We start from the raw sequence: 8,322 nt of genomic DNA, 5'->3' as shown, positions 1-8,322 counted from the left end.
AAATCGCAAAAAATTTAAACAGCTAACATCAAAAGTACAAACCTTATATTGCCACTCTCACACCTATACAAAACTCGCACCCCTTAAAAAATACGAATGTACGCCCATGACAGGAATGAAATCGGCATAAGCAATTCTCAAAAAATTCAAAAAGCTTAAGTCCAGAAGCACAAACTTCATATTGCCCCTTAAACGCCTATACAAAACTCGCAACCGTTAAAAAATACGAAAGTACACCCATGATAGGATTGGAATCGGCACGAAAAAATCGCAAAAAATTCAAAAAGCTTAAGCCCAAAAACAAAAACCTCATTTTGTGTTTCTTTTTAATATTTCAGCCCTATGCAAAATTTGTACCCCTTAAAAAATTCGAAATCACGACACTGACAGGGTTAAATTGACACAAAAAATTCGCAAAAAATTCAAAAATCTTAAGTCCAAAAGCACAAACCTTATGTTTTGGTTTTGTTGAAAATATCCCTATTTTTGCCCCCTTTTTGCTTCCCATGGATACGCCTCTGATTCAAACTTAGTTTTTCGAATCCGCTACATCAAACTACTTACAACGTTAAAAGTTTGGTCAAAATCGAAGCCGTAGGGACTGAGCTATGTCAGTCTTTCTGTTTTTTTAATTTTTTTTACTTTTTAATTTTTTTCGAAATTTTTTATCTAAAATTGAAAATTTCGAAAAACCCATGATTTTCGTCTCGTCGATGCGCAAATTTTGATGCCTCGCGCGACTCACTATGTTACGGCTTAAGTACGCTACTGGGCCGCGAAGTTAAAAAGTTGACCCCTTTTTGGTAGCATCCCCCACCCTTAATCTAGGGGTTGGAACGCGGTTTATGGTTGCTTTCCATGTAAAGACTGTGAAATATTTTGGCCATTTCGGAAATTTTACAAACACATAAAAACTCCGGGTACTTCGAGGGGTGAGTTTGTCATTTTTGGCAATTTCTTCAAATTTCCCCTTTGCGAAATTTTTGTGCCGCCCCTGTTCGAGCTAGCGGTTCCAGTCGAAAATCACAATTATTCCTAACGCTTAGCGTCAAAACGCGCTAAAACTTTATCGCTTTCGACCAACCCACTCCTTACCCCTATGACAAACTCGCTCCCCTTAAAAAAAAAGAAAGTACTCCCCTGGAAGGGAAACTTTGCAAGAGAAAATTGCAAGAAATTTAGAAAGCTTAAGTTCAAAAGCACAACATTCTTCTTTTAAAACCACCCGATTTACGTCCATCTGAAATTTTTTTTCAACTTTTTTGCCCTTTTTTCCAATTTTTTCCTTTAACCCGCAAGTTCGCGATTTTTTTGTGACGCCCCTGTTCTAGCTAGCCACCCCGGGTCAAAGGTGACGCTTATTCCTAACCCTTAGCTTTAAAACCCAATGAAATTTTTTCTCCTTCGACTATCGCACCCCCTTCCCCTGAACAAAACTCGTACCCCTTAAAAAATCCGAAAGCACGCCCCTGACCGAATCAAAATCTGCACCAAAAATCATCAAAAAATTCAAAGAGCTTAACCCGAAAAGCACAAATCTCTTCACCTCTTACTTACGGAGCTACAAAAACGCCCACTTGTGAATTATGTATATAGATAGAAGACTACGAAACTACGCTCCTGCCAATATTGAAACCGCCACAAAAAACGCAAAAAATTCAAAAAGCCTAAGTTTAAAAAGACAAAACTAAGATTGCCCTCTCACACCTATACGAAACTCGCATCCCCTAAAAAATCCGAAATCCCGCTACTGGCAGGATTGAAATCGGTACAAAAAATGGCAACAAATTTAAAAAGCTTGTTTCCAAAAACACATACCTCATATTGCCTCCCCCACACCTATACAAAACATTCACTCCTTAAAAAATACGAAAGTACGCCACTGACAGGCCGAAGCTGGCACAAACCCAAATCCAAAAAGCTTAAGTCCAAAAGCTCAAACGTCACATTGCCCTCCCACACTTATACAAATCTCGCACCCCTCAAAAAATATGAAAGTACGCCGCCGACAGGGTTGAAATCTGCACAAAAAATGATAAAAAATTTAAAAAGCTTATATCCAAAAGCACAAGCCCCGTATTGTCACGCCCATACCTATACAAAACTCGCACCCCTTAAAATACGAAAGTACACCCCTTACAGGGTTGAAATCGGTACAAAAAACTGTCAAAAATTTAACAAATTTATATCCAAAAGCACAAACCCCATATCGCCCCCTCCCCCCAACTATACAAAACTCGCACCACTTAAAAAATACGAAAGTACGCCCCTGACAGGATTGAAATCGGCACAAAAATTCTCAATATATTTAAAAAGCCTAAATCCAAAAGTACAAACCTCATATTGCCACCTCCACAAATATACAAAACTCGCCCCCTTAAAAAATACGAAAGTACGCCCATGACAGGGTTGAAATCGGCACAAAAAATTTAAAAAAAGTCCAAGTCCAGAAGCACAAACCTCTTATTTCCCCTCCCACACCTATACAAAACACGCACCCCTTAAAAAATACGAAAGTACGTTCCTGACAGGGTTAAAATCGGCATAAAAAATTCTCAAAAAATTAAAAAAAAAAAAAACTAATATCAAAACGCACAAACTTCATGTTGCTCCCACACCTATACAAAACTTGTACCTCTTAGAAAATAAGAAAGTACGCCCCTGACATGGTTAAAATCGGCACAAAAAATAGCAATAAATTTAAAAATCTGAAGTCCAAAAGTACAAACCTCATATTGCCACCCCCACACTTATACAAAACTCGTACCTACTCCTTAAAAAATACCAAAGTACGCCCCTGACAGGGTTAAAATCGGTACAAAAAATTTAAAAAGCTTATATCCAAAAGCACAAACCTCATATTGCCCCCACACCTATACAAAACCCGCACCCCTTAAAAAATACGAAAGTACGCCCCTGACAGAGTTAAAATCGGCACACAAAAATCGCAAAAATTTTTAAAAGCTAACAGCAAAAGTACCAACCTTATATTGCCACCAGCACACCTATACAAAACTCGCACCCCTTAAAAAATAGAAAGTACGCCCATGACAGGGATGAAATCGGCATAAGCGATTCTCAAAAAATTCAAAAAGCTTAAATCCAGAAGCACAAACTTCATATTGCCCCCTACACACCTATACAAAACTCGCACCCCTTTAAAAATACGAAAGTACGCCCCTGATAGGATTGTAATCGGCACGAAAAAATCGCAAAAAATTCAAAAAGCTTAACACAAAAGCAAAAACCTAATTTTGTGGTTTTTTTGAATATTTCAGCCCTATGCAAAATTTGCATCCCTTAAAAATTTCGAAACTACGCCACTGACAGGGTTAATATCGACACGAGAAATTCACAAAAAATTCAAAAAGCGTAAGTCCAAAAGCACAAACCTCATGTTCTGGTTTTGTTGGAAATATCCCTATTTTTGCCCCCTTTTTCCTCCCCATGGATACGCCTCTGATTTAAACTTAGTTTTTCGAATTCGCCACATCAACCCATTTACAACGGTAAAAGTCAGGTCAAAATCGAAGCGATAGGGGCTGAGGTATGTCAGTTTTTCTGTTTTTTTCATTTTTTTTCTTTTTTATTTTTTTTTTTCGAAATGTTTAATCTAAAATTGAAAATTTAGAAAAATCTGTTTTCCGCCTCGTCGATGCGCAAATTTTGATGCCTCGCGCAACTCAGTAGGTTACGGCTTAAGCACGCTACTGAGCCGCGAACTTAAAAAGTTGACCCCTTTTTGGTAGCCCCCCTACCCTTACCGTAGGGGTTGGAACGCGGTTTATGGTTGCTTTGCATGTAAAAACTGTGAAATATTTTGACCATTTCGGAAATTTTGCAAACATTTAAAAACTCCGGGTACTTCGAGGGGTGAGTTTGTCATTTTTGTCCTTTTTTTCAAATTTCCCCTTTGCGAAATTTTTGTGCCGCCCCTGTTCGAGCTAGCGGCTGTAGTCGAAAATCACAATTATTCCTAATGCTTAGCGTCCAAACGCACTAAAATTTTATCGCGTTCGACCAACTCACCCCCCACCCCTATGTAAAACTCGCTCCCCTTTAAAAAAAGAAAGTACGCCCCTGGGAGGGATAAGCTTTGCACGAGAAAATTGCAAAAAATTTAGAAAGCTTAAGTCCAAAGGCACAAACCTCCCCGGTCAAAAGCACCCGATTTATGTCCATCTGAAATTTTTTTGCCATTTTTTTAAATTTTTTCCTTCAACCAGCAAGTTTGCGATTTTTTTGTGACGCACCTGGTCGAGCTAGCATCCCGGGGTCAAATGTGACGCTTATTCCTAACCCTTGGCTTTAAACCCCAATCAAATTTTTTCGCTTTCGACAATCTCACCCCCCTCCCCTAAGCAAAACTCGTACCCCTTAAAAAATCCGAAAGCACGCCCCTGACCGAATCGAAGTCCCCACCAAAAATCATCAAAAAATTCAAAAAGCTTAACCCGAAAAGCACAAATATCTCCGTCTCGTACTTCCGGAGCTACAAAAACGCCCCAATTGAAATTATGATATATGACTAGTTAGGCCTTACTAAATCCATAGAATACTATCATTTTATAATATACTATACTCTAATATACTATACTATACTATAATATTGCACTTTGGTTTAGAACTTTTTAACCAGAAATAATTTTCTAAGGCACGTCGAATAATATATCGCTTATACTATTTTAGTGATTTTAAAACGGTACTTCCATCTACTACTCAAAAACCTTATTTTTGAGATCTCAAAATTTTCACGTTTTGAGTACAAACTCGCACCCCGTAACAAATACGAAAGTACGCCACTGACAAGAGTCGAAATCGGTAAAAATAAATCGCAAAAAATTTAAAAAGCTCATGCTCAAAAGTGCAAACCTTATATTGCCCTCCCACGCGTATCCTAAACTCGCACCTTTTAAAAAATACGAAAGTACGCCCTTGACAGGATTGAACTCGGCACAAACAAAATTCGGAAAAAATTTAAAAAGCCTAAACCTCATATTGCCCTCCCACATCTATACAAAACTCGCACCCCTGAAAAAATACGAAAGTACGCCCCCAACAGGTTGAAATTGGCCCAAAAAATTCTTAAAAAATTTAAAAGCTTATATCCAAAAGCAGAAACCGCATATTGCCCCCCACACCTTTACAAAACTCGCACCCCTTAAAAAATACAAAAGTACGCCCCTCACAGGGTTGAGATCGGCACAAAAATCCTTAAAAAATTGAAAAAGGTTATATCCAAAAGCACATACCTCATATTGCCACCCCCATGTCTATACAAAACTCGCACCCGTTAAAAAAAGACGAAAGTACGCCACGGGCAGGGTCAAAATTAGCACAAACAAATCGAAATAAATTCAAAAAGCTTTAGTCCAAAAGCACAAACCTCATATTGCCCACCAACATCTAAACAAAACCCGTACCCCATAAAAAATACGAAAGTACTCCCCTGAGAGGGTTAAAATCGGAACAAAAATTCTCAAAAAAATTCAAAAGCTTATATCCAAAAGCACACACCTCATATTGCCCCCCCCCACACCTATACAAAACTCGCACCCCTTCAAAAACTCAAAAGTGCGCCCCTTACAGGATTTAAATATGCAAGAAAAAATCGCAAAAAATCAAAAAGCTTAAATTCAAAAACACAAAGCTAATTTTGTATTTTTTTTTGAACATTTCAGCCCTATGCAAAATTCGCACGCCTTAAAAAATCCAAAACGACGCCACTGACAAGGTTAAAACCAGCACAAAAAATTCGCAACAAATTCAAAAAGCTTGTGCGAAAGCACAAAACTATTTCGTGAGTTTTTTGAAAATTTTACACCTCTGCAAAATTCACACCCTAAAACATCCGAAGGGACGCCACTGACAGGGTTAAAATAGACACGAAAAATTCACAAATAATTCAAAAAGCTTAAGTCCAAAAGCACCAACCCCATTTTTTGGTTTTGTTGAAAATGTCCCCATTTCCCCCCTTTTTTCTCCCCATGGATACGCCACTGATTTATACTTGGTTTTTCAAATCCACATCAAACCATTAACAACGATAAAAGTTTGGCCAAAATAATGGAAGCCATACTGGCGGAGCTATGTCATTTTTTCTGTTTCTTTTTTATTTGTTTTACTTTTAATTTTTTTTTGACATTTCCTATCAAAAATTGAAAATTTCGATAAACGTATATTTTTCGCCTCGTCGATGCGCAAATTTTGATGCCTCGCGCGATTCGAAACGTTTCGCCATAAGTTGACAAAGTTGATGAAAAAGTTGACCCCAATTTGGTAGCCAGTATCCACCCCCACCCTTATCTTACGGATCGGAACGTGGTTCTTAGTTGCCTGGCACATAAAAACTGTGAAATATTTTGGCCATTTCTAAAATTTTGCAAACATTTAAAAACTCCGGGTACTTCGAGGGGTGAGTTCGTCATTTTTGGCCATTTCTTCAAAATTCCCCCTTTGCGAATTTTTTGCGCAGCCTCTGTTCGAGCTAGCGGTTCCAGTCAAAAAAGCACACTTATTCCTAACGCTTAGCGTCAAAACGCGCTAAAATTGTTTCGCGTTCGACCAACACACCCCCACCCCTATGAAAAACTCGCTCCCCTTAAAAAAAATAAAGTACGCCTCTGACATGATCGAAGTTGACACGAAAAAATCGCAAAAAATTCAGAAAGCTTAACCAAAAGCACAACATTCTTCGTTTAAAAGCACCCGATTTACGTCCATCTGAAAATTTTTTCCCCTTTTTTGCCATTTTTTTCAATTTTTTCCTGCAACCCGCAAGTTTGCGATTTTTTTGTGACGTCCCTGTTCAAGCTAGCGCACTCCGGTCAGAAGTGACACTAATTCCTAACTCTTGGCTTTAAAACGCGCTCAAATTTTTTCGCCCTTGTCAATCGCACCCCCTCCCCTAAGCAAAACTCGTACCCCTTAAAAAATCCGAAAGCACGCCTTTGACCGAATCGAAATCCGCACCAAAAGTCATCAAACAATTTAAAAAGCTTAACTCAAAAGGCACAAATCTCCAAGCCTCTTACTTCCGAAACTACAAAACTCCCCAATTTGAATTATGTATATAGATAGAAGATAGAAAGGACGCCCCTGATAGGATTAAAATCGGCACGAAAAAATCTCTAATAATTCAAACAGCTTAAGTATAAAAGTACAATGCTCGTGATGTGTTTGTTTGTTAAATTTAAGCCCTATGGCAAACTCGCACCCCTTAAAAAAATCCGAAACCACGCCACTGACAGGGTTAAAATCGACACAAAAAATCGCCAGAAATTCTAGAAGCTTATGTATAAAAGCACAAACTTCATATTGCCATCCCCACCCCTATTAAAAACTCGCACCCCTTAAAAAATACGAAAGTACGCCCATGGCAAAGTTGAAATCGGTACAAAAATTCTCCAAAAATTTTTAAAAGCTTAAGTCCGGAAGCCGAATCTTTGTATTGCTACTGACACACCTATACAAAACCCTCACCCCTTAAAAAATCCGAAACGACGCCACTGACAGGGTTAAAACCGGCACGAAAAATCCGCAAAAAATTCAAAAAGCTTGTCCAAAAGCATAAATCTCATTTTGTGTTTTTTTTTTTAATTTCACGCCTATGCAAAATTCGCACCCCTAAAAAATCCGCAACCACGCCACTGACAGAATTCAAATTGTCACGAAAAATTCGCAAACAATTCAAAAATCGTAAGTCCAAAAGCATCCATCTGATTTTGAAGTTTTGTTGAAAATATCGCCCTTTTCCCCCCTTTTTTCCCCATGGATGCGCCACTGATTGAAACTTAGTTTTTCGAATCCGCTACGTCAAACCATTTACAACAATAAAAGATTGACCAAAATCGCAGATATGGGAGCGGAGCTATGTAATTTTTTCTGTTTTTCTTATTTTTTTTTATTTTTAATTTTTTTTGACATTTCCCATCAAAAATTGAAAATTTCAAAAAACGTATATTTTTCGTCACGTCGATGCGCAAATTCTGATGTCTCGCGAGATCCGATACGTTTCGCCGTAAGGGTGCTACTGGGCCCTGAACTCAAAAAGTTGACCTCATTTTAGTAGCCACCCTCACCCTTACCGTAGGGGTTGAAAAAAAAATCGAAGTTTTGTGGAGTATGGGAACTGTGGGATATTTGGACTATGGTGGAAATTTTACAAAAGTTTGAAAACTCTGGGTACACGAGGGACGACATCGTCATTTTTGGCCATTTCATCAAAATTTCCCCTTTGCAAATTTTTTGTGCAGCCCCTGTTCGATCTATCGGCTCCAGTCGAAAATCACACTTATTTCTAACCCTTAGCGTCAAAACACG

The sequence above is a fragment of the Diabrotica virgifera genome, chromosome 3 (assembly GCF_917563875.1).
Source record: "Diabrotica virgifera virgifera chromosome 3, PGI_DIABVI_V3a".
NCBI classification, from domain to species: Eukaryota; Metazoa; Arthropoda; class Insecta; order Coleoptera; family Chrysomelidae; genus Diabrotica; species Diabrotica virgifera.
This window is presented reverse-complemented; position numbering follows the sequence as displayed.